Below are 27,901 nucleotides of genomic sequence, written 5' to 3' on the forward strand. Positions count from 1 at the left end.
TCTTTCTGTGGATCATAGTTCTTCTTCTAGTCAGTCTTCAGCACAAACATCTCCAAAAACTTCCAACACGATACACTAATTCCCATGCAGGACTTCCTGCACCACCTTACAGAGAATGTCATAGGATACTTTGCTGGCCACGGTGACTAGAGCTGCAATAACTGGAGAAGAGACTTGTTGAGAATTTTTTGCATCTATTCTTCAGGTGTAAGTTTAGGTTGCTTACTTGAGATTTTTCTTTTTTCTGGAGTTAAGTCTGTACAGCTATAGACTTCCAACTTAATTCCGCTTTTGCTGCATCCCAAAGATTTTGACCATTGTGTTTTCATTTTCACCTTTCCACATGTATTTTTTAATTTCCTCTTTGATTTATTGGTTAGATTCACTCATTTTTTAAAAAGATTTTATTTGAGAGAGAAAGAGTATGAATGAGGGGAGGGGCAGAGGGAGAGGGAAAAGTGGGGCTCAATCTGAGGACCTGGGATCATGACCTGAGGCGAAGGCAGATGCATAGCCAACTAATCCACCCAGGCACCCCTAGATTCACTCATTCTTTAGTGCTATATTATTTAGCCTTGATGTATTTAGGTTCTTTCCAGATTTTTTTTTTTTTTGTGATTCATTACTATTTCATACCCTTGTCATTAGAAAAGATGCATGACATGATTTCAATTGTTTTGACTTCACTGAGACTTGTTATGTGGCCTAACACATGATCTACTCTGGAGAATGTTTCATGTACACTTGAAAACAATGTGTAATCCACTGCTTTTGAATGGAATGTTCTGAATATATCTGTTAAGTCCATTTGGTCTAGTGTGTCATTCTATTCCACTGTTTCCTTGTCGATTTTCTGTATGGGCATATCCATTGATATAAATGGCGTGTTAAGATCCTCTACTATTATTGTATTACTGTCAATTTCTTCCTTTATGTCTGTTAGTAGTTGCTTTATGTATATAGGTGCTCCACCAAAAAACTGTGAGACTGATTAATGAATTCAGTACAGTTGTAGGATATAAAATCAATAAAGAGAGATTTGTTACATTTCTATACAGCAATAATGAAGTAACAGAAAGAGAGATTAATAAAACAATCCCATTTAAAAGTGCACCACAAATAATAAAACACCTAGGAATAACCTTTATCAAGGAGGTAAAAGACTTATATTCCAAAAACACTATTGAAAGAAATTAACGATAGTATAAACAAATGGAAAGATATTCCATGCTCGTGGATTAGAAGAACACTTAACGTTGGATTATTAAGATACCCATACTAAGAGCAATCTACAGATTTAATGCAATCTTTATTTAATAAAATATCAACAAAATTTTTCACAGAGCTAAAACAAAGTATACTAAATATGTATGGAGCCAAAAAAGACCCTACATAGCTAGAGAAGTTTTGAAAAGTATGAACAAAGCTGGAGTTACTACAATTCCAAATTTCAAAATATACTACAAAGTTGTAGTAATCAAAACAATTTGATACTAGCACAAAAACAGACTAAAAAACTAAAAAGAGCAGAAAAGAGAGCCCAAAAATAAACCCATAATTATATGGTCAATTAATCTATAACAGAGCATCAAGAATATAATGATACTTGTGATAAGCACTGAGTGTCATATGTAAGTGATGAATCACTAAATTCTACTCCTGAAACCAGTATTACACTATGTTTTAGCTAACTAGAATTTAAATAAAAACTTGAAGAAAAAAATTAGTCAGTCATAAAAAAAAGAATGAAATCTTGCCATCTACAACAACATGGATAGACCTAGAGTATATAATAATAAGTGAAATAGGTCAGAGAAAGGCAAATACCATGCGGTTTCACTCATAGGCAGAATTTCAGAAACAAAAGAAATGAACAAACAAAAAAAAGAGACAGAGAAAACAGACTCTTAAATGCAGAGAACCAACTGGTAGATGCCAGAGAGGTGGTGGGGTTGGGGTATGGGTGAAGCAGATAAAGAGGATTAAGAGTATACTTATTGTGATGAGGACTGAATAATGTATGGAATTGTTGAATCACATGGTATATGTGAAATTAATATAAAACTCTTGATATTATACTTCAATACAAAGAATATACACCATAAACTCCCAAAATAGTCTTCAATAAAGACTTCTGTATAACTTTTACATTGATTAAAAAAAGCGTATAGTAATAGTAGATGAAGGGGCACCTAGGTGGCACAGTCAGTTAAGTGTCTAACCTTTGGTTTCGCCTCAGGTCATATCTTAGGGTCATGAGACTAAGCCTCAAGTCAGTCTCCACATTCAGCGAGGAATCTGCTTGAGAATCTTTCTCCCCCTCCCTCCATCCCTCCCACTCATGCTCTCTCTCTCTCTAAAATAAATTAAAAAAGTAATAATAGATTAAAGCTGAAAGAAATGTATAACACAAAAATTCTCTGAGCCAGTACAAAGGGAAGCTCAAAATCAGGGAAGAGAAAAAAACAAGTCCACTACAAGAATGTGAAGCTTCTAGCATTTATAGTTTAAGAAATATTAAACAGAGTGCAATTGCTACCCAGAATTAACAAGAATCCTCACATTAAAGGCTGATTTGCCTCAATCCATGGTATCTGGTACAATATATCTGACTTTTAATTAAAAATCAGAAATCATGACGAAAGGCAAAACAACAACAACAAAACACAAACAAAAAAAAAAACAGGCTGACTAGATAAAGCAAACAGCAGAACCAGGTTTAATAGATACTGGAATTATCAGACAGAGGATTTAAAATAATTATAATTCATACATTAATGATTTTAATGGAAAAAAACATTAAAATGTAAGCAGAGAGATGGAAACTGTGAAAATATTCAAGAGGAAATTGCAGAAATTAAACTTACATTAGCAGAAATAAAGAATGCCTTAACAGAATCATCAGTAGACTTGAAGTTACTTGGTAAAGAATCAGTGAGAGTGGTCAATAGAATATTCCCAAACTGAAAGACAAACAGAAAAAATAAAAATAAAAACAAAATAATAGAATCAAGAACCATGAAAAACAGCAACATATAAAATAGTACAGATTAGTGTACCAGAAGAGAACAAAAGAATGGACCAAAGGAAATATTTGTAGTGATGATATCTAAAAACTTTTTCCAAGTTAAGGACAGACTCTGAACCTTAGATTTACAAAGCCCAGAGAACACGAAGGACAGAAAATGCCAACACACACACACACACACACACACACATACACACTCAAAGAAATTATATTCAAACTAGAGAAACAGAAGACAAAGAAAATCTTGGAAGATGCTGAAGAATAAAACAGCTTCCTTGAAGAGGAACAAGGGTAAGAATTATGGCAGACGGCTTATAAGATCAGAAACCATGCATGGAAGAGGAGAGTGGATCTAAATATTTTGAGTGTTGAAAGAAAAAAAATCACCAGTCTAAAATTCAATCAATTTTGAAAGATAATTCAAAATCATCTTTCCAAACTCAAAGAGGAATGATTTCTCAGAAAAATAAGAACTGAGGGAATTCATCTTCAACAGACCAGCTCTGAAAAAAAATGTTGAAAGACGTTTCTACATTAAAAAAAAGTTCTATATATATAAAAAAAAAAGTTCTATATAAAAAGAGACTTACATAAATAAAAAGGGTTGGTGAGAGAATAATAAAAATAAAATGTTATTTTGCTTATACTTACATGATTTAAAAGATGACTCTTTAGAGCAATAATAGTAACAATCTATTGGGCAAATACAGCATAGGATTAAGTAAAATAAATGAGAGCAACGTTACAAGATCAAAGAATGGAATTGAGAATACCTTAATATGCATGAATTGGTATAGTGTTATTTGAAAGTAGATTTAAGTTTGAAGACAACTATTTTTTTAATGGAGTTTAATTACTTTGATAAGAAAGGAGAATGAAATTACAGACCAAACAAGTCAGAAAAAAAGGATAAAGGCACAGAATAAACACCATGCATAAAAAAATTATAAACAGTAAATATTAAGTCAAAATATATAAATAATAATTATTTTAAATGGGAATAGTCTAAATACACCAATGAAGAGACAAAGAATGTCAGAGTGAGTAAAACATAAGTCCTAACAATTTGCTATCTACAAGATGAGCACTTTTTAAATATAAAGACACAGATTGGTTAAGGGTAAAGGTATGAAGATATTCAATGCTAAAAAAAAAAGAAAAGAAAAGAAAAGGTAGAATAACTCTTAATTTGAGACAAAGCTGCCCATTAGGAACGGTGCACTGTATCAGGGACAAGACCAGCAGGGCGTTCCGTGATGACATATCCTAAATATGTCAAAATATATGAGGAAAACTCTTAAGAGAAATAGGGAAACTGGTCAATACGGTTGGAGACATTAACGCCGCCCTCGGCTAGGAGGATGTGGGAAACAAAGGCAAAAGAAAAATTACATTTCCTTACTATTTTTAGCCCATTCACAAGCCCTTGAAACAGACACAGTGAAGGTCCTCTAGGAATTGAGCTGCAGGATGTTAATACTTTGCTAAGGACCAAAGGATCCCGTGAGTCGATTTTAACACATAAAAATTCCTTTAGAAACGTCCTTTATCTCTAAATCCCAAGACACATGTTAGGGGTCATCCCCCAAGCGTATGACCCACCAACACACATGGGAAGGTCTCATGAGGAGGGTTTTACCAGACGGGAATAAATGACCCTTTCCCAACAATAGCTCGCCCCTCAAGGCCCTGGATCCCTCACTCTCACATCGCCACGCAGCTCCTTCTGCCCTCGGGTTCCTGTCCCTGTACTTGAGTAAAACCACCTTTTCCTACCAAAGATGTCTCAAGAATTCTCGCTTGGCCACCGGGTTTAGACCCCAACCTCTCTCCTACATCAAGCAGCTGACAGACCAAGCGGACAGAAAATCATCAAGCAAGGATACAGATGACCTGACGGGCACCGCCAATCAGTGTGATATAGTTAATACCAGGGTGATACCAGCATCTTAATGAACTAGGAAGTACTGCTCTGCTCTTATTTCCTGGAATAGATTATGGAGAATCTATATCATTTCTGCCTTTAATGTTTGGTGTAATTTACTAGTGAAACCATCATGGCCTAGTGATGTCTTCTTTGTAAGGTTTTGATAATTGATATAATATTTAAAATGAATATAGACTTATTAAAATTATTATCATTTTGCAAATTTTGTATATTTTAGGAATTTGTTCATTTTACCTAATTTATCATATTTGTAGGCATACTAATATTCCTTTATCCTTTGAATTTCCATGAATAGCCTCTTTCATTTTTTTTTACACTATTGATTTGTGTCTTCTTTTTTCTTGATAAGTGTTGCTTAAGGTTTATTAATTTAATCGTCCTTTCATGGAAATAGCTTTTGATTTTTAAATTTGCTCTACTGTTTGCCTGTTTTCAATACTATTCACATCACATCTTTCACTATTTCTTTTCTTCTGCTTTTTTAGGTTTAAATTGTTCTCTATTCTCCTAAAACACAAGCTTAGGTCTTTGATTTTAGATATTTCTTTTTTTTTTCTGATATGACATTTAGTTCTATAAACTTCCATCTACACACTGTTTTCACTATATTCCACGGATTTTTATAAGTATTTTAAGTCGGCTCTGCACCCAGTGTGGAGCCCAACACAAGGCTTGAACTCACGCACGACTCTGAGATCAAGATCTGAGCTGAGATCAAGACTTGGATGCTTAATAGACTGACTGAACCAGCCAGGTGTCTTTGGTAAGTATTATTTTCATTTCCACTTAGTTCAAATACTTCAATTTCTGTGGAGACCCCTCTGACATATGGGTTATTTAGAAGCGCATCTTTAAAAATTTTCAACATTTGGGGCTTTTCCAGCTATCTGGAATGCAGTCTATTTGGTGAACACTCCATGTAAGCTTGACAAAAATGTGTATTATTCTGAGTGAAGTGTTCTATAATGTCAATTAAATTCAGCTATGTCAAGAAGTCAATTTTATCTAATTGATACTCAAATAGGCCACATTCTAGACTTTAACAAATTTAAAGGGATAGAAATCATACCAAAGATGTTCTCAGATCACAATAAAATTAAACTAAAAGTCAGTAACAGGGCAGCCCGGGTGGCCCAGCGGTTTAGCGCCGCCTTCAGCCCGGGGTGTGATCCTGGAGACCCGGGATTGAGTCCCACATCGGGCTCCCTGCAGGGAGCCTGCTTCTCCCTCTGCCTGTCTCTGCCTCTCTCTCTCTGTGTCTATCATGAATAAATAAATAAAATCTTTAAAAAATAAAAAATTAAAAAGTCGGTAACAGAAAGACAACTGGAAAATCTTATAAACATTTATAAACATTTAAACTATATATTGCTCATTTTCTATTCTATTTTACTGCTTCATTTACTTTTTCCTTTCCAAATCCCCTAATTCTAGTTTGAATCTATTGAAAAAGTTGATGAGGCTCTTTTCACACTACAGTTCATGGCTCTACTCCTAAATAGTGCTTGAAAATTTCCTGAAGTGTCATTTTGAAGGATCCTGTTTATTTATTTTTAAAGATTTTATCTATTTGGGGGTTGGGGGGGAGAGCGAGTGCTCAGGAGGTGTGAGGAGGAGCAGAGGGAGGGGAGAGAGAGAAGTATAGTCTCTACTAGCAGGGAGTCCGGGAGCCCTCAGATCAGGGCCTGAGCCAAAGGTAGATGCTTAACGGATGGAGCCACCCAGGAGCCCCTGGAGTCTCTTGTGTATTTCTCTTCATTTTGTTAAAATTTTTATGCCATTTTCATGTCTACCCTTAAGAAAAAGACTTTTAAAAAAGGACTTATGCCGTTCAATTCCTACTTTTCTTCACTTCTCAAGATAATTTTAAATTTCAAGGAGTTATTACTTAAATCAATCTACTTTTTCCCCTCCTGCTATTAACTATTAACCATTTTCCCTAACAAGATAAGTTAAAAATTAAGGGCAGTAGTTGTTGAAGGTCTGGCTGTTAAGGAAAAATGCATGCTAGCAAAATAGAGATCGCTTGCATATTTCTATCACTCTACCTCTGAGAGAATCCTTAATTAAAATCTCTAACTTTGCTTTAAACCAAGTTAAGAATTCAGTTTCTGTAGATCTGCTTTCTGATCTAACAGCTTTTCAATGGAATTATTATTTTTTTTTCCTGAAAAAATGGCACCCATATATCCAAAGTTGGGGGAAGGAAGCAATGGAAGGAAAGGGTTATGAGCAGGTTATGGAGACAAAGCGGGCATATGCAGGAAGGGTTTCCAGGGAGGGTTTATCAACTTTGAGAGAGAACATCTTTGAGTTAGAATCTGTTTTGAAATCTCATTTATAGAAGTTAAAACTGGCTGACTTTTGAATGTTTGTTACTGTCTTTTCTTTTTTTTTTTTTTTTTAAACTCTTCTTACAAATGTTTGTGTGTTGATCAACACAAACGGATCCATGGAGTAGTGGACCTCTAGCAGTCAATTCACAAAACTGGTTTGTATCCATCAGATTGTGAAAGTATTGGGATCAACCCCTTTGTTGGCCATGTGACACACGATGATGCATTCCACAGAAACAAGACAGCCCGGGACAGAACAGAAACAGATGACCCGATACACTCGTCTCATCTAAATGATGCTACAGGTAACAAGGATAATTTATTTCCATACAGTAGTGAATTGGAGTTTGATTCAGATATTTCATTTGGTTCACACACCAAATCCCAATCAATATAGGGCTTTGTCTTATGTTATTGTTTGTATAACACTTGCTTTAGAATATCAGTTTCTCGGTTTTGTTTTGTAGATCACTACTAATCATGTCGTACTACGGTAATAAGATATAAAGCAGCAATGTCCTATTTTAATCTTGACATTATTCAAATAACTAAATCGACAGAGGGATTGACAGAAATATAAGAGAACTTTCTGGATGGAGAAAATTTCTGTATGTAGGTCACATGAAAGCATGCATTTGTAACAAATTTGTAAAAGTTCATTACATGAAACATTTAAGATCTGAGCGTTTCATTATAATTATACTTCAAGGATGTTCTTCTATTATATGATGTGGAAATGTTGGGATTCAGAGCCGAAGGCCAAGAGAGAATTCTTGAGATGTTTCTGATGCCAAAAAAAGGTGCTTTTTATTATAGCTCAGGGACAGGACCCTTGGGCGGAGAGAGGTGCAGTGGGTTGTAAGGAGAAATTATACACTTTAGACTTGGGGAAGGTAAAAACAAAACAGTCTCCAAAAGGACTTTCGTCTGCTAAAGAGGACTTGCAGGATACTGGAGGCCTGACTACGGTCAAGCTAGGTTGATTTTCCCTCTAGCAATGCACTGAGATTGGGAGTTCTGGAGGAATGTTCTACTCAGCCTGCCCCAAGTATTTGACAGTGGGCTCCAGATCATAAGAAAATTTAATTTTATTTACATTTCTTTTGCTTTTGTTCCCCACATCATTATATTTTGGTAATATGAAGAAAAATAATCCTATAAAATAACGGTACTCATACCTTGGAAAGAAAACATTCTCTTCTATTTTAAATAAAAGGGAAAAGCGAAGACCTATCTGTAATGAAATTATGCAGCTGCTACTAAAAATACAACCCTCACATTTATGTCTTATTCTTGATGAGAGAGAAACAAATTTTGGAAGCTGGGTAATGCCTACATATAATAGAGTCATTGGCTTAAAAAAAATATTCATATTAAAAATTCCATATACATTCCAAGTCAAATTACAGGGTCTCTGTTAGAGAACATCTCCAAAAAATATTTTCATATCAACTCATATATCAAAAAGAGATGTACCGAAGACATACTTTTGAAAAACTCTACATGTACTTTTGATTTTTTCTTAGACATAAATATCTGAGGGTAACTTCAGAGAACATGTATATTTTAGACATTTCTAAAGCTTGTGGTCTCTTTGCTGTGTAAGTATTCAGAATGTACCTTTTTTTCCAAATCATTTGAAAAGAAAATTTCATATTTGCTCTTCTGAAGAAAGCTTTCACAGCTGGTTGCTTTGAGTATTTCCAGATATGGTTTTCCAAATAAAAATATAATATTTTCTATTAAGGACATTTTCTCCTGGAGTGCATCAGCTTTTTTCCACAGTAAGTCATTATAAATTCCCATTGAAGTTCCCTCACTAGTTTCCACACAGATACAAATCCGAGCGTGGTAGGATTCTATCAAAATTAACCACCACAATGTCATCACCCATGTCTTTCTCAAATAATATTGCTTGCAAGTTCCGGTCAGGCATAAGAATTCTAAAAACAAACAAAGCTCTTACCCTTTTCTACTTGGACTAGATTTCAAATCATATTTGCATAGAAGGGACAGTATACATAATTGGAAGTTATTCAGTGACTTAAAAATAATTCATAGTAAGAGTGAAGTGGGAAACAAAGGCAGAAAAAAAAATTAATTAAATTTCCTTACTACCTACAGCCCACTGACAGACAAGTCCTTGAAACAGGCAGAGGGACCTTCCTCCAGGGACTCAACAGCCTCAATGTTAATACTTTGCTAAAGTCAAAAAGCAATCTTAGCCTGACCAAGTCCTTTAGAAATTTCCTTTATCTCTAACCACCCCCAAGGTAGGTGTTGACAATCATCCCCTAAACATGGGCCCACTGATATACATCTGAAAGGTCTCAAGGCTGAAGTTTTATTAGACGGTAATAAATCACCTTTTCCTAACAATAGCTCGCCCCCTCAAGGTCCTGGAGATCTTGCTTCCAAAATCCCTTAGAGATTTATGCTATTCCCTGAACCCCTCCCAACTTGAAAGTATATACTAGGCCCCTCCTCATGACCCCAGAGGCGCTTTCTGCCCCTAGGCCCTATTCCTGTGCTTTAATCACCTTTTTGCACCAAAAATGTTTCAAGAAATTCTTTCTTGACCGCAGGCTTCAAACCTTTACCTTCTTTCCTACATCAAGAGTAAGTATAATGTGAAATGACACAACTTAACCAAAGATTTTAAAATAATATATTGAGGGATCCCTGGGTGGCGCAGCGGTTTGGCGCCTGCCTTTGGCCCAGGGCGCGATCCTGGAGACCCGGGATCGAATCCCACATCGGGCTCCCGGTGCATGGAGCCTGCTTCTCCCTCTGCCTGTGTCTCTGCACCTCTCTCTCTCTCTGTGACTGTCATAAATAAATAAAAATTAAAAAAAGATAAAATAAAATAATATAATGAGGTCAACCTGCAGCAAATATTTTATTATACAGAAAAAAAATAAAACTCAATTTCAATATTAGGAAGTATTTTAGTATTTCATTTGCTAATACTGAAATGATTATTTATTTATTCATTCATCTATATGTATTGCTCCTCCTACGAGGCTTATAGTTATGGTTTTGATATTTTTCACTAATATTACAGTGGGCCTGGGAGAGATGAGTGACTTTTTAATAAGAAACTATTCCATCTCTCTCTTTGAGAAGACATACTAATCCATAACGAGTCATTGGATACCCCTTCTTGGGCAGAGACCCAGGTATCTTACCATTGCATGTTTTCTGGGAAGAAATGGGCACTAAAGTTTATAGTTTGCAGAGATGGTATTTTGAGTCGTATAAATAAATGTGATCTCTACAAGCAACTGCTGTGCTTTGAAATACTCGACAAGGAGGAATGGCCAATAAACCTTGTGGTTATCTCAATCTGTGCTATATCTGCATCTTCTTGATTTAAGCTTCCAAAGACTGAGCGCTTAGTGAGAGACAAAGGGAATGATTCATTCTCTTTCAAGCTCAAGATATGCCCACAGTGCCTACCGAAATGATCGTGAAGAAATTATTTTCCAGATTTTTACCTTTAGCTCCACGCCATTATGCCAAATAATCATCAGGCTGATAAAGAATTTATTATAAATTCACTCGTGCTTTGAGACTATGCGCGTGCAGACAGTAAAGCCTTTATTAACTATTGGTCCATTCACTTTCCTCTGAAACGTTCCTATGTATTCCTTTCTCTATGACTTTACTTACATACCATTTGCCCTTGTATTGAATGATTTACCTTCCCCATCGTCTGAAACAAAGCTAAATGTTACCCAGAATCAGAAACCTTATTGAGAAAATAAGAGAATTTATTTTTTTATTTTTTTTTAATTTTTATTTATTTATGATAGTCACACAGAGAGAGACACAGGCAGAGGGAGAAGCAGGCCCCATGCACCGGGAGCCCGACGTGGGATTCGATCCCGGGTCTCCAGGATCGCGCCCTGGGCCAAAGGCAGGCGCTAAACTGCTGCGCCACCCAGGGATCCCAAAATAAGAGAATTTAAAACAAACAGACTGACTTGGCCTGACGCCTACTTCTCCCAGTGAGTAAACTGGGATACATTTGGTTTTGGATTATCTCACAAGTGACTAACGTGAAGAGAGAGATGGCAATGACGGAACCAGTGACATCTTCAATGGTTCATAACCCATCTCTCCTACCTTTTCACTATAATTAAAGATATTCTTGAAAACACTATGTATTTAATAATAAGGACATGAATGCACCTTTCGTTACTCAGGTGTTTTTAAAGGGGATATGTATCCCCTCCTCTTCTCCTCAGACCCCTAACATCAAAGCCTACACCACATTCTCTCATCTGATGATGGCTCTTCTATTTCGCTGACAAAACAGGTGCAATTAAATAAATGCTACCTCATTGTCCTAAGGTTCCAGAATTCCTTCCTATACTCTTTGATTCCCTGTTTGTTACAATGGAGACATTCTGCTGATATCAAGACCAACCCATCACTCTTGACCTTGATCCCACCCACTAACCTAGCATATGCTTTCATGCAGCCATTATCCACCATGTTTTTTCTGCATTTTCATTTCTCTACTATTAATAGTTCATTCTTACTAGCATACATACGTGCTTCAAGAAAGAAGAAAAAGCGATCAACACATGAGTAAACCTGACACTCTGGTATTTTCCCTTAATTTGGGCTTCCAGCTTGTTGCAGATATACTTTGCAGGACTCTTACACTGGGCATAAGTTCAGTACTTTGTACTACCAACTGCCCACAGTTGGCTTTTGGACTAAAATTGTGTTAATGAGCCCCTACTCTGGCTCTCATTTGGTCAGCGTGCTACCTATGATGCCACTTCGTGTCAAAGCACCTCCAGGCAGCAGCGGTGGGGTCAGGAGTCCTTCACCTTCTATGTCTTCAGGAGCTAGCATGTAGGACATTAACCAACCCTTTCTCCATGCTCTGTGACGCATGTCAAGTATTTCTCCATGAGTGTCTGTGCCCTATTTCCTCTAAGGGTGCAAGGCCACACTGCTATACAATGCCAACCACCCCTTCTTTCTTTCTTTTTTAAAAGATTTTATTTATTTGAGAGAGAGAGAGAGAGAGAGAGAGAGAGAGAGAGAAGGAGGCTCCCCAATGAGCAGAGAACCTGACACAGGCTTTGATCCCAGGACCCTGGGATCATGACCTGAGCTAAGGGCAGATGCTTAACCAACTGAACCACTGAGCCACCCCCCAAACAGGCCTTTCTAACTGATGTCTTCCTCTCTTGCCTCAATCACTGTATTGAAGATGTGTTCTCCCAGGTAGATTTTAAACCAGGCTGGAAGGGGGTTGTATTTTCCTTGTCTCATCTCCCTTAAGCACCCACCCAATATGATGAAAGACACGGATGTGGTCAACATTGTGGGAAATCACGTTCTAGGATTAAAATAGTTCCAGCTAGACTTCAAAAGAATTTAAGGTAGGAAGGTGTGTTTTGCATTTGTACTATACATGTTGAGCGATAATTCAACATGACAAGAAAACAGATTAACATTCCTATTTTCCTGCATTCCCTAAGTAAGATGTGTTTTTGTAATCATCAACTAAGCACAACACCAATCTATGGGAGTCTTTGAAAAATAGTATTCACAAACAACACAATGGGTGATAAAGCATCATGAGTAATAATTCTATTTCCTAACTAGCTTAAATTTTTATCAATAAGCTACTATAATTCAAAGAAGTCCATGAATTTTGCTACATATTTTTAAATGGAACTGTTTATATAAATAGGAAGCCCACAACATAATCCTTTCCCTGAAACCTCGCACATCCTAGAGGAATCCAGAAAGGGTGCCAATCACTACTAAATGAGGCAAAGAGTATGTAGAAGAAATAAAGTCTGGGTATTCAATAGGTCTGAAGACAAATGATTCAAATTGGAGCAAAACAGTAATAAAATACTGGAAAATTTTATGGGAAATCATTCTATGCAAAATAATAAAATATATGAAAAAATAAAAATGGTAGTTTACCATACAGGTTTGATTATATTTGAGAGGACTTTAATGGGACATTTTCGAAATTTATCAGCAGCAACTAAGTCCATGAGGGGGACAAATACTAACTTAAGGAAAAGCACATTACACAAAAGAAATGCAATCATAATATACAATGTGACAGCTCAATTAGAAGCCACATGAACAATAAAGACTAGCTTTCCAAAATGCATGTGATAAAACCATATCTGGAAACGATGGAAAAAGAATATTTAGGGAGTACAGAGACAAGGGAGGGAAACTTCCATCTTCTGTAGTAAGAGGCCATGGATAAGGTCTAACATGGAAAAACCACAAAATGTCAGTGTAAACGTAGCATTTAGCAACTTGGAGGTCGATAGAAGAGTTCAAGGGTCAATGCCATTGTCTCCAGGTATCAGAAATAAGGACTTATAAGGGATAATAAAAGAGGTACTGTTTTTATTATTAGTCACATAGAACAACTTTATTTTGAAAATGTACATTAACTAATTTGATAATATTGACATTTAAAAAGTATTCTAAAAATAAGCATTGGATTTCAACACAAATTCATTTTTCTGATCAGTCTAGCCACCTTTTCTTTTTTTAACTTGTATTTCTAATGGGGTTTTCTATAGCTAGACATGGTAAAGTAAAAATAGATGGGTCATAAATAATTTCCTAAAGTAGCTCTTTTGCTTTTACTCCCTCCTCTAAATATAAATATCTTTGAGATAAATCCATCAATTATCCCCTTCCTGTATTTGTATTTTTAATATGTGATTTTAAGAGATATTGCTAAATTCCACAAAAAAAAAAAAATAAGTGGCTGGTGACTGGCTATACAGAGAATTACATAAACCTCATTAGAGTATATTTTTATTTTTCAGATAAATATAAAAAATTGCTATAATAATATATTTTGTCAGGTGCTGCCATACTATGAGTGACTGATACTCTTCTCATGAAATATCCTTCAAATCACAGGCAATATGTCTGGTCAAAACACTGATACTACTGTAATTATTATCGTAACCAAATTTTCCTTTGATTTCCTTAATTCTTCAGACTGAGCATCTGATTCTAAAGTATAACCTTGACTTTTGCATTTACCTTGAATCATTTTTTCAGGTCTGCAGGCTTTCTATTCCAATCTGATCTCACAAATTCATCCTTTTCTGTTTTCTCTGGAGTTTCATCTTCACGGGATGACAATTTTTTACTAAGAGAAGTACGGAACATAACAAGCCAGGTAAAGATGCCACAGCAAAAATTGGCCAAATTCTCTGAACAGTTTCATGGTTTGCTCTACTCCCTAGCGGTCCAGTGCATGCAGCTCAGTCTCATGCCTCTGTAAGATTCGAATTATTTCTTCCACTGATCCTGGGATGATTGTGTTTAGTAGAAATTAGGAAGTTAAATAAATCAGCGCTAAGGGAGTCTCTTGTACTCTGCAGGGGAACCAGGTGTGCCCTAATCTCCACATGGCAGGAAATGGAAAGAGCTGATAGGCACAGAAACATTGCTTCCGTTCTTCTAGCTGCTGAAGTATTTAAACAGGAAGGCCATTAGACTGAGACGGTTCTGACGCCTTGGTAACCTATGTAAGCAAACCAAAACAGAGGCCAGAGTCCATGCACTCAACACTGAGAAAATCAAACAAGAACCACCAGTCACAAACAGCCAACCTTCCCAAATAAGCAACTGCTTAAAACTATGATTAATCAAACAATTTCCTTGCTTTGCTGCTTCATCTTCTGTATAAACCCTCCTATCACCACCCCCGCCCACCCCACCCCACCCCACACACACACCCAGCTCCTGCTACTGTCGGTGGAATTCTCCCAACTACCTTTGGCCTGATTCAAAGGGACACACGCTCAGATGCACTCCTGGACACCTGGTGCCTTAGTCCACCTTTCAACGTGACCTTTTCTAAGAATTGGCTCTTAAACATAGGTAGAAGGACGTCTCGATAGAAACGTGCCACGTGTGCCTAGAGAGGTGGATGGCTATATAAATCTACACGTATGGAACTTCTCTTCCAACAAGTAGAAAAAATAGTAAAACATACACATAAAGTTCTGAGTTTGCAGAAGTACAACGAGAGATCAATCATTTTCTTCCGAGACTGGGAAAACAAATCTCTTTAAGTGACGTGTTCTCCCAGAGTTTTTAAATTTAGGGGCTTAAGGTTTTTTAAATTTGTCTTTTAATGTTTCTTATCTACAGGAGGGTAGAGCCATAAGGCTTTGAGGAATAATGTGGCCACATTTTAAGAAAATATTTAAATGCGACTTCTCTACTAAAATTAACCATCTTAAAGTTACTTGATATTGGAGGGGTGGTTTATGGTTAGTTTAAATCATTTCCCCACTAAAGGAAAATCCCATGGGCATCTGGAATGTTTCTTTATTTTCTCTGGTAGCTATTTTTATTGTCTGTCTAGACTTTAAAACAGGCTTCTAGGTGTGACTAATAAGCCACACGGAAATACTTTGCATCACATTACACTTTCAGATGTTCTCACACACCTTGCCTTAAATTTGACTAGACTCATTTTCACTGAGACAAGCTTTCCCAGGGTGGCTGTTCAATTTCAATTGAAGTTAATGGGTCTAATTCTGCTGCCTCTACCGAGATGAGATCACCTTCTGATTCAATGTCAGCACCTTTTAAAAAGAATCTCTTTAAGTGCTTTGCTGGAGTCAAGTCTGAAATTAAAGTTTGCAAACAATGGATTTTCATTTCCGGTTATAGAAAATCTAAATTTTATCTGGTAATCAAGAGAAGGGAACAAATTAGAGAAAAGAACAAAATCAGCTATATTCTCACTTCTGATTAAAAATGAGCAGGAAGGGGCTCCTGGGTGGCTCAGTCAGTTAAGCCGCCAACTCTTGGTTGTGGCTCAAGTCATGATTTCATGGGTCATGTCAGGCTCCTCGCTCATTATCTCATGTGCGTGCTCTCGCTCTAAAATAAATAAATACATCTTTAAAAAATGGGACAAGAAGGCCTAGAATGTCAGAGGAGTACTCATGACACTAAAGTATGCTAGAAAAAATTATTTTCAAGTTTCTGAGGTGTTCTAAATCCTTTTAATACCCACTGCAATGTTCTTATTAGACAATTATTTTATCTAAATATTAAAATAGTATTTCCATATACATTAGATTGTAATAACTTTTGTTCTTGCTGATGTGGATACTTTTTTCAAATGTTCTAATTATACACATAATGATATAATTTCTATATAAATGAGAACTGTTTATTGCCTATAATGCATTCATCTTGAATTTCAACATCTGTTATTAATTTTCTGAAAACACAATATGAATTTTTAAACTGCATTAATAGTATGCAAACAAAGCAACAAGCTCCTGGCATTCACCATAAATATATATAAGTGGGTATAAAGCTCGCCAACTACTCTTGTGACAAAATTTTCCAAACTGTTCCATGGTATTCTTTTCAAAATTGTCAACCTTCATTGCATGGTGAAGGTTTTGACGGGTTAAGCATAGGAAAACTATTTGATTACATCTTAGGCAAGTAAAATTATTTTTGCCTGTGTTTATGGATAATAGAAAATTTGCCCAAGAAGTAAAATTGAAAGACTTGCAATTTACGAGACTACAATTTTGCTCTTTTAATTTTTTTTTTTTTTTTTTCACAAATGGTTACATGTTAGATTTGACTTAAGGCTAAACTCTCTGTCACTGATTGAAACAAGGTGTTGAGTGCCTCTTACATAGTTGTAGTTGGTAAAATCCTCATAACCACCCTCTGATGTGGTACTATTTTTAGCTTCATTTCACCCATAGAAATTGAGACTCAAAAGAGATAAGACCCTTGCTAAACATCCTCAGATTAGAAATCCACAAGGCCTGGTTAGAATCAGTCTGTCCATTTGATAGTCCTTAAAGCTTTAGTTCAACCAAATAAATTCAGTTATGGTGGCTGCAAGGTCCTGGCTCTGCCTCAATCACTCAGGGCATAGACAGACTTGTCCCTTCCATCAGATTACTTACAATCAAAGGTAGACAGTCCATCCACAACTGTGCTCGAGATATTTATGTGGTGGATGAAAATTACAAGGTGTCTCCTGATTCTGTCTGGGTCTCAGAGAGGGTCTAGGAAAGGGGTCTAGGAAACAGTCGTGACCAGGCCTTGTCTGACAGAGGTGGCTGCTATTCAGCTCCACTGATTTGCTAAATTGCAAAAAGGCAACTCAACCTTTTTTAAGTTAAAATGTTCAAAATAGAAAAAAAAATTTTGCACGAATGATCACAATTTTTGAGTCGACAAAAAAATTAAAATTTTAAAACCCTGTGAGGCAAATTAAAAAAAAAGGGGGGGGGGCTGGGTTTGGTTTATAGGCTTCTAGTTTGCAACTTAAATGCAAGTATTTGCTCATTCCATTCCCTCCACTGAGATTCTCTTTAGTCCTTTGAGCTCAGTGACTAGCAAGCATCACCGTCTCCACTCCCACCTAAGATTATAATCAGTGACTAGAATTATTTTTCTGATCTTCTATACTCATGATCTTCTCTACTCACCTCCCCAGTTCCAGGGAGGTGACTTCATTTCTGTTTTTACTATGTTGTGATAGCATTCTCATCATCACCATACCTCAGGCCACTCTTGCCTGAGGGATTTTTCCTAAAACATTGTGTGTGTGTGTTTGTGTGTGTGTGTGTGTTAATGTAACATTCCTTGTTAGAAACTTCTGATGTGTTCCTATTACCTAACAGAAGTAAATTATTCTGATATTAAAGGCCTTCTATGAGCTGATCCAATCTACTTTTAGCATTCTGGTTCAGAATTTCCTATTCATCCTCTATTAATTTATCCTCTATTATTCAGAGAAACTGAACCAAGAATTGGTTTACATGATTATAGAGGCTGAAAAGTCCCAGCTTCTGCAGTCAGCAAGTTGAAGACCAAAAAGAGTTGATGGTATAATTTCAGTCTTAAGTCCAAAGGCCTGAGAACCAGGAGAGTCAAAGGCTGGAAACATTTGAAAATAGCAAGTAGTAGTGTGTGTGTGTGCATGCGTGTGTGCTAAACATACGGCTGAACACCTGCTAAACATATGACTGCAGCAGGAAATGGATTAGAACTAAAAGGAGGATGACAACAGAGAGAATCAAGGGAACAGGAAAAAAAAAAAAGAACAACAAAGTATTTAACCTGAAAACAAGCATCAAGTGTGATTTTTGTCAAAACAAGTAGAGTAAAACCACATGTGTTCTTCTATTCAAATACAGAATCGGAAGACTTTTTGCAAAAAAGAAGCTATGATTCATAGATTTCTAAGTTGAGGCTGGAAAGTTGCAAGTCAATCTACTACCACAAGAATAGTTACTGGTATAAAGTCAGCCGCTCTTGTATATTTGTCTTAGAATTTAATTGAAAACTGGAATTGTAACGTTTCCAAATGATAGAGAGCGGGAATTGTTTCTCTTAAAGAAACATCCTTTTAATACATGTTTAATTTATTAATGTCTTATTTAGATCCACAAAGAGACCTAAAGAGATACTGATTACAAGCCAAGCTTTAAGAAACATAGATTTAGTGTAATCAAATCTGAAAGATAATTTTGTGAATTGAATAATTTTTAGTTAACTTATGCTTCTACTTGGCAAACATTATAGGAACCATGATTATATGACTAGACTCCTCTGATTTATAGTCATGAAATCTATCTGAAAATATATTTGGGTATATTTTCAAATGTGAAATGTATACCCGGGATTACACACTAGTTTGAGTCTTATAATCAACATTTATGATGATACTGAAAAGATACTCTGTTCTTTGATTAAATGAGTTTTCAGTTTTCACTATTTTGTTTTATAAAAATTAAATAACAGTCTGCGGTAATGGAAAATTACTTGTAAAGGCACTTTACAATTTTGAGTATATTTAATTCATCATTTAGCATGAAATATGGTGGGTCCTCAAATTGTGCTTTAAAATGGCCTATCATATAAAGAGTTTTAAAAAAAAATACTGATTTCTTGAACTGCAGGGACTAAAGTATCTTCCTAAAAATATCTCTAGGTTGAAAAAAATATCAGGTGCGTAATGTCCGAAACCTATGAGATCTGGGCAAAGAGAGGATCAACTGGTTTTTTGGCTGTATTAATCAGATGTGGAGGCCTTGGGGGAGGATGGAAAGGATGTGGTAATTGAAGTCCCAGTATCTGTGGTTGAGAGCTAAGAGGACTGCAAGGATGCTGAAAATACACTGCAGTTGACATAGCTGCTGGCAGAGGAGAAAAGGCAGTTGCATCTAATAGATAAATAGTGTCTAAGGCACAATTTGCCTAGAATATCTGTGTCTGGAGAGATGCAGGAGATGAAAAAATGGCAAGAAAGGTAACTCTGGAGTCAGTGTTGGTAACTGGAAGAGAGGATGCAGGATTGCTTAGCAAGAAGAAATGAAAGTGTACTGGGAGGATGGGAGATCAGAGAAGTGAAAGTTACAGAAGAAGGAGTGACTTATGCAGTAGGAGCTAATGGGCACTCCAAAGAACCAGAAGAACCTAGAATTCTTCAATTCATCATTTTTCCAGTGGTATTGGAATTTCCAACGAATTTATTGTCCATCCATCATTTGTCTATGATCATACTGGGGGTGCTACAGTGCCCATCAATACATTGTTGAAACAGAGGCGCCCGGGAGGCTCAGGCAGTTAAGTATCTGCCTTCAGCTCAGGTCATGATCCCAGGATCCTGGGATCAAGCCCCATATCAGGCTCTCTGCTTGGTGGGAGCCTGCTTCTCCCTCTCCCTCCGTCTGTTGCTATACCTGCTTGTGTTCTCTTTCTCTGTCAAATAAATAAATGGAATCATTAAAAAATAATAATAATTAATGAAATGTTAGAAATAAAAATACTGTTTTATCTATGAAAAATAAAAGACTTTAAGTTTTTTTTCCCCACAGGTAATGAAAATCCTTCAAGCAATAAGCAACTCTATAAAAACTACCAATGCATATCTTGCTGAACATGCTGTCAGAGAAATGTCATTGACTTCTTAATGTGTATTATTTAACTTTTGAGATTTAATTTTATTTGCAGCAACAAATAAAAATTTCGTTATTCACTTTCAAAGCACAATGCTATATGCTACCTGCATCTAATCTTTCTCTGTCAATCACAGACACACACACAAAACAATCAAATGTAGACGACTTTTCCCACATGATAGAATAAGGTTCAAAGTTGAACTTTATAATGTCAAATAATTTATATTTATACCTGGTTTAGGTATCATCGCAATCCTACAAAAATACTACAGACAAACACCTAAGATTGTATCTGTAAATTTGGATGCATTTTTTTGCGGAGAACTTTTTGAAACCTAGAAGTGAGTATGAAATGGGCCACTGATAATAAATGACACGAGCTCTCTGGGTAAGGACCAATGCCAGCTTAATGGGTTCATTATGTTATCTGCAGTCTCTGAATTATTTTTGGAATAGGTAAGGGATGTTTTCAGTTATGCCTCAAAGTATTAAATAAGTAAGCTTTCTAATGAAAACGAGAAAATTTCTCCTAAGTTAATGTATCATCACAAGCCATTCAGGGAACAAGTCTATCAGAATATGTTTTGAGTTAGCTTTCTCTATTTGTCACTTAAAAGTATATTGATAACATCAGTGAACAGAGGGTGCAATCCGAGTTTCCTCAAGATGTCGGCACATCAGCTTTGCTGTAAAATAAACTAATTTCAAAATATCTTAATTGCCTACCAATTATAAAAAGGATGGTTATGATTAACAAGTGAACCCTTGGTAGAAATATAATTTCCTGAGACACTTAATAAGAGAGGTTAAGAAAAAACAAATAAAACCTAAAATTGCCATGATTTCATTTTAATCTATAGAATATAAAGTTAATGGCAAACCTCTCCCAGCTTCCCCAGAGTGTCTGACATACCATATTCAAATGTCTATAAATTGAATACAATGAAAATGAACTTCCAGTCTGTCTCTTTTGTTCAGACTTTTATGACATCATAATTTGATATTGAACTAACCTAATTTAGGGGCTGGCAAGCTTTATATGTAAAGGGCAAGGTAATATATATTTTCAGCCTCGTGGGCCATATGGTCTCTTCTCAAATACTCAACTCTGTTGTTCTAGCATGAAAATCAAAGATAACAAATGAGCATGGCTGTATTTCAGTAAAACTTAATTATAAAAACAGGCAGTGAGTCAGATTGGACCCATGGGTCCTAGTTTGTCAACCCTGTTTCAATTTATCTTCCTGTCTCCAGTCTTCCTGTTTAGATACTCCTGATCTTCTGGTTAAAACACATGACCCAAGGTGCATCAGGGTACCACACGGGATTCACTGGGACACCCCAGCATATTTTAAATTTTCAAGGGATATAGGATAGCCTTTGTTAGAGGCCATGTGAACTATTACTATTCTGTGACTTGGACATAACTACTTAATAAACAGGACCATTAGGTATTTTTTGGCCTGGAAGGGCCTTTAAAAATTACTGATATGTTGAGGCCTGGAACTGAGACAGTCTGGGGCTCTCTGCTCTATTCTAGCCTACTTTTTCTCTAGGATACATTTTCTTAAAATATTGTTTCAATATGACTCTCTGCTGCTCCAATAACTTCCCTTATCTCAATAATTTCCCACTGATTACAGTAAAATGAAAAAGGCAAACAACAACAACAACCACCTGTCCAATTCACAGATCTCTACCTTAACACAGAACCACAATTCAAGGACTAGGTAAAAAAAATAACAATTAATCCAGAAGTCTTGAAATATGGGTGTTTTTAGACAGGCATCAGGAAAGACATATCACAAGATCAAAGGAAGAAATGAAAAAAATATAGTTGAAGGCAGAGTAAATAGATCAATATGATTTATTAGAGAGATCGAAGAAATTTAACAGAGAAGTGAGGGAAGGAAGTGGAATATAGGCAAAGAAAAGCACCAGGCGGGACACAGCACATGTGCAGGAAAGCCCTGTCAGATCATTATACTACAGGGTCGGACGAATGCTGGATGAGTGGGCTGGGCCAAACCATGACAGACACTGTGCCATACAACAGGCTCAGGATATTATTATGTAGGCAATGAAGATCCATGAAAGGTTTTGAGAAGGTCAAGTCTTACTTTTAGATTCGTAATTACAGCAGCAATATGGACGAAGAATTGAAGACTGGAGATGGAATCAGGAGAAGGAATGCAAAATAAAAATCAAAATTAATGGAGCCCTTACTCAACTATCAGGCAAAATTCTAAACACTTTACATGTATTCACATCTATTCCTCAGAGGACACCTGTGAAATAGGTACTACAACTTTTTTTTTTCTATTTTAATCTAGGACACTAAGGCACAGACACGAAGATTATAGAGTAAGGAAGTAGTATAGTTGGAAATAGAACCTAGGTGGGTAGCCTCAGAACTCATGCTCTTAAGAACTCTATTAATTTCCTCTCAAAAATGTAAATGAAAGATGATCTAGGGCTCACTTATGATAGTAGCAATGGTATGAAGAAACTGGAAGTCAGAAACATTCAACTGATAAGGATTTACTGATTAATCCCAAATAAAAGAGAGACTTTGGTGATATTCCTCAGTTTTCAAGTTGTAGTGATTATGGGAATAAATAGCCAGTATAGAAGACTAAGAGTTTGGTTTGAAAAATAAGCTGTTCAAGATTAAACATGCTAAATTTGAAATGCTGAAATATCCAGGCACAGAAATTCAGTAAGATGTTTTGTATATAGCCCAACAGCTCTGGCAAAGTCTAATCTGAAGGTACAGATTATAGAACTACCAGAATTGTCAGAAATGGTAATATAAGCTACTTAATTGCTTATGATCATCCAGATAAAGTGAATAAATTGGTTAGGAACCCAAGAGTTCATTAGCATATAAGGGTCAACAGAGGAAGAGCCCAAAAGAAGACTACTGGACAGGTCTTCTAAAAATCTACCAGTTATACCATAACCTCTTCCTCACCTCCCGCATCCATTTCTAGCAGGACTCAAACTATCTGGCATATCCATTGCTCTTTATCAATGGTTTCTTTCTGATAAAACACAATGCTATATGCCATATAGTTTTTGTATTGTAGCCACATGCCATGGAAGTTTTATAAATATATTGCTAGGTTTTACTTCCATGTTACTGGGAGTTGCTTGAGAAATAGAAGAAACTTCTAGAGAAGCAGAGCAGTATGTCTGAATTCAATACATATATTATCAACAGACCACCAAAGCTGTTCTCTGAATCACAACCTGAAAGTGGATGAACAGGTCACCACTTCTCTGTTCCTGGCTCTGGACTGCTGGGAGCGTTTCTTTTTTTTTCCTTATTATAACTCATTTGCTGAAGACATCTAATACGTGTTTCTTACAAATTTAAGCTGCCCAACCCACACAAGTGTGATGGCCCACCACATATTGTACTCTTTTCCGCTGCGCTTGCCAAAATCCTAACGTAAGCCAGTTAGGCATGAACAGGAATCATTATTAGGACACTGGAAATCTTCATGAAATCAACAGGGCACATTGCTGGGGCTCAGGAACAAGGAGTAAGTGGTCTCTAGCTGTGAAGATTTGATTCCCTCTTGCTTCGTATTCAGAAAAACAGCCTTTTTCTGACTTTTTACATAAAATGGCAGTAAACATGGTTTTAAAAAGCTCTTGAGAATAAAACCTTTAGGCTTTAGAGAGAGGTGGCTGTTATCACTTAGTCAATAAGTCCAAATATCCCAAGAAAAAGAATCATTATTTAGTCATTTACCCAGTTTGGAGTAATCAGTGGCCTAGTTACTAAATAACATGTCATGTAACCACCTGGAAAATCACTAGGAAAAAATGTTTGTTGACATTCCCAAATACGTCTACACATTAAGTGTATTTAAGTTATGCATAGATAGCTTAAAGTCAGTCCTCCACTGGACTGTAGTCTACTATGTCAACCCTGTTTTCTTCCTATATTTCTTATCCTGATTGGATACAAATCCAAAGGTCAGGGACCTTTATTAACACAGTATAATTAAGGTTTTTGAAAAAAAAAAAATGATGTTGATTTAAAAAAAAAATTTAAACATACAATAGGAATGCAGTATAGAAGTGTAAGAGAATTTTCCTGTTCAAAAGGAAAAAGAAATAGGGATTTATTAAAGCAGGAAAGTTACATGCAATGGAGAAAGGAAAACCTCTGTAAACACATTAAAATAAAATTAAATACACTATGGAAATTGTTCATTTAAATCTTTGATAGTTGTGAAAATTACTTCACTGGTGTATACATTTTTCGCTTTATGGTTCATGTTAGTTAAGCAAAGTGAAAGAATTGCATTTCAAAGCACAAAGGCTCAGTTTTCACTTATGTGCAGAACACATCTATTTATTTAATGATTTAATAATCACCAAGTATTTGTTTTCGGTACAGTTTTATGTGTAATACATTTTTCTATTTCAGTAACATGTGAAAGTGGCAAAATAAGATTTGTAAAAATATATCCCTTTTTCTTGAAGATTTTACTTATTTATTTGACAGAAGGGGGGGCAAGCACAAGCAGGGGGGTAGCAGAGGGAGAGAGAGAAGCAGGATCTCCCCACCCCAGAGAGGGCTTGACCCCAGGACACCGGGATCATATCCTGAGCCCAAGGCAGATGCTTAAGGACTGAGCCACCCAGACACCCCTGTAAAAATATATCTTAACCAAAGTTATTCAGAGTAAAATTAAGTTCATTTGAATCATTTTTTAGCCACAACTAGCTATATGTATTTAACAAATGCTACTATATTTCAAATTATATTTAATAATATGAAATGAGAATCTTTCTTAGAACTATTACAGCCCTATTTCAATTATATAACACTTTCAATATACATAACAAACTGTATTTTCTTTCAAATTCTTACCTAAGAATTTCACTGAAATGTGTAAATATTGCCTTACCTATAGGCTGCTACGTACGCATACCTGTTGCCTAAGCTTTTGGAGTAATAGGGAGTGACCATCATCACAGCAATAATGACATGATGGCGGATGCAGTGATTATTTAGGTAGCATGACACACTTGTTACAAGAACAAGGTCTGCAGTCATAGTACCTGAATTTTGAATGAGCATACCTCACGTTATTGCACCCCACTCTACTATACTTCTCGGACACTGCATTTCTCACTGACTGAAGGTTTGTGGCAACCCTACATTGAGCAAGTCTATTGGAATCATTTTTTCAAAAGCATTTGCTCGCTTACGTTTTTCACAGTTTGGTAATTCTCACAATATTTCAAACTTTTTCATTATCCTTACATTTGTTATAATGATCTGTGATCAGTGATTTTTGATTGTTACTATTGCAATTGTTCAGGGTGTCAAGAATTGTACCCATATTAGATTGTGAACTTAATAAATAAAATACCGTGTGTATTCAGAGTGCTCCAGTATCCAGCCATTCCCCCATCTCTGTCTTCCTCCTCCAGCCTCTCTATTCCTCAAGACACAACAATATTGAAATCAGGCCAGTTAACGGCTTTACAATGGCCTTTAAGTGTTCAAGTGCATAACTGTACATCTCTCACTTTAAATCAAAAGCCAGAAATGATCCAGCCTAGTGAAGAAGGCATGTCAAAAGCCAAGGTAGGTCAAAAGTTAGGCCTCTTGCATGAGTGAGGCAAGTTGTAAATATAAAGGAAAAGTTCTCACAGGAAATCAAAAGTGCTACCCCAGTGAACACACACCTGATAAGAAAGTGAAACATATTATTGCTTATAAGGACAAAAGCTCCAGTGGCCTGGATAGAAGATCAAATCAGCCATGACATTCCCTTGAGCCAAAGCCTAATCCAGAGCAAGGCCCTGACCCTCTTCAATTCTATGAAGGCTGAGAGAAATGAAGCAGCCGAAAGAAGTTTGAAGCTAACAGAGGTAGGTGCCTGAGGTTTAAGGAAAGAAACCGTCCCTATAACGTAAAAGTGCAAGGTGAAGTAGCAAGTGCTGCCTGTAGATGCTGCAGCAAGTCTCCAGATCCAGCTAAGACCATTAATAAAGGAGGTTACATTAAGCAACAGATTTTCTATATAAATGAAATGAAATCGCTTTATATTGGCAGAAGATGCCATCTAGGACTTTCATAAATAGGAAAAGTGGATGCCTGACTTCCAAACTTCAAGGGACAGGCTGACTGTCTTGTTAGGGGCTGATGCAGCTGGTGACTAAGTTGAAGCCAGTGCACACTGGCCAACGCGGATATCCTAGGACCCTTAAGAATTAGGCTAAGTCTACTCAGTCGATGCTCCATAAAAGGAACAACAAAGCCTGGATGAGGACGAGTCTGTTTACAACATAATTTACTGAATATTTTAAGCCCACTATTAAACCTACTACTCAGAAAAAAAGATTCCTTTCAAATATTCCTGCTCATTGACAATATACCTGGTCACCTCTGATAGAGATGTACAAGAGGGACTTGTTTTCATGCCTACTATAACACAACATTTTGTAGTTTCTACTTCAAGTCTTATTATCTTAGCACACCCTTTAAGAGAGCAGTAGAACAGACTGAGGTGAATGCAGAGTGTCTTAAGACCTTTGGCATAAAATCCCTGAGATGATTTTTATTCTTACCTGACTAATAAGAAATGCTGATTAATTATACCTTAAATTTACCAAATGATGAGAAAAGATATTCTCTGCTATGTCCTTAAGCTGTGCTCATTTTTCATTTTTAACTTTCTTTTTAATCTAAGATGATATATAAAACACAATGCTTATTTAAAGCGTGTATTTGGTTACATGTGACAATGATAGTATGTTGCTCCCAGGATCTTCCCGGGGATTAAAATATTAAATGTGAATGAGCTTTTTTAAAAAAACTTAAAAGAGAAAAGCATTATTATTTGAAACTAATTGTTACAGTAACAATTAGCCATGTATATCTGAATGTACATACATAACTAGGTTAGTAGTTACTAAGATATCATTGCAATCATATTTTTGATACTACACTGTTATATAGGATTTACACCCATTTATTTACTTAGGGCTGTCATGTGTTCCTTCAAAAAATATAAGGGCATATAAAGTAAATATTATTTTTCCCACTTTGGGCATGAGGAAGTCAAGACTTCCAGAAATAGTGTAACTTGCTCATGATCATAGTAACCACTGACATTCCAATTGATCTGGTGAAAATTATGCATTCTTTTCACCATATCATCGTATTTTGACTTTTTAAAAATGTCATAGCTTATCATTTATTTCCATTTAATTATTTTACCTATTTTCTTAATATAATCCACCCTGGCTTATACATTCCAATTTTTAAAAATAGGAAAAAAGCTGTTTTGATGATTTTATCATGTTAGGCTAAGAATTTTAGTCCTGGTAATTATCAATTATTTTTATGTATATGCTATGCATATGTAAGTTTTCCAAATTACAGGTTCAAGATACACACAGGCAAAAACACATACACATTTTATAAAATAAGGAAGAATGCAAACAGTATTGAACCATGATATAGATACAGTATATAAAGATATAATAAATGTGGATATTGTGAGATGTCACTAAAATATTCTTCCATAAAATGGGATTAATATGGGATGCCTGGGTGGCTCAGGGTGTGATC

At 36.1% G+C, this 27,901-nt stretch overlaps 2 long non-coding RNA genes across 12 annotated transcripts in view; one reads left to right on the forward strand and one right to left on the reverse strand.

The window, feature by feature from the left end:
- The window catches only part of LOC140624520 (uncharacterized), a 38,151-nt gene extending 17,302 nt beyond the window's left edge, over nucleotides 1–20,849 (forward strand). The window contains exons 4-7 of one of the 6 annotated variants that reach the window (XR_012023990.1): nucleotides 5,462–5,739; nucleotides 7,483–7,617; nucleotides 14,390–14,510; nucleotides 20,212–20,464. This is a non-coding gene — a long non-coding RNA (uncharacterized lncRNA). Of the gene's footprint in view, nucleotides 1–5,461; nucleotides 5,740–7,482; nucleotides 7,618–14,389; nucleotides 14,511–14,715; nucleotides 15,046–20,211; nucleotides 20,471–20,536 lie in introns of those variants that run through there. The other 5 variants (XR_012023988.1, XR_012023991.1, XR_012023987.1 and 2 more) reach the window with 5 other exon arrangements.
- The window catches only part of LOC140624521 (uncharacterized), a 67,710-nt gene that overhangs the window by 7,976 nt on the left and 31,833 nt on the right, over nucleotides 1–27,901 (reverse strand). The gene's annotated exons all lie outside the window — the stretch shown is intronic.

The sequence above is a fragment of the Canis lupus genome, chromosome 34 (genome assembly GCF_048164855.1).
Source record: "Canis lupus baileyi chromosome 34, mCanLup2.hap1, whole genome shotgun sequence".
NCBI lineage: Eukaryota > Metazoa > Chordata > Mammalia > Carnivora > Canidae > Canis > Canis lupus.